Here is a 305-nt window from a genome sequence, read left to right as displayed (position 1 = left end):
GGACCCCTCCCCCGTCCCTCCCCCTCCCCTCGGCGCCCTCCCCCCTCCCTCCCGCGAGTCCCTCGTTTCCTGCCGGCGCCCGTTGCCATGACGACGCTGCTGCCAGGCCTCCGCGCTTAGGCCCCGGGGTTTTTTGTGTTTTTTTCCCCCTCTCTTGCTCTTTCTCCTCTTTTTTCCCCTTCTTTCTCTCCGAGTTCTGCTCGCCGGTGGGAGGGACGAAACGGAGAAAGTGCTGGCCTCTAGCGGGGAACTCACCTCTCACAGAGAAGGAGAGGGAGATGGGAGAAGGGAGGGAAGTGACGTGG

The sequence above is a fragment of the Mesoplodon bidens genome, assembly GCF_964165515.1.
Source record: "Mesoplodon bidens genome assembly, chromosome: 11".
NCBI classification, from domain to species: Eukaryota; Metazoa; Chordata; class Mammalia; order Artiodactyla; family Ziphiidae; genus Mesoplodon; species Mesoplodon bidens.
Note: the sequence above shows the minus strand (reverse complement) of the source record.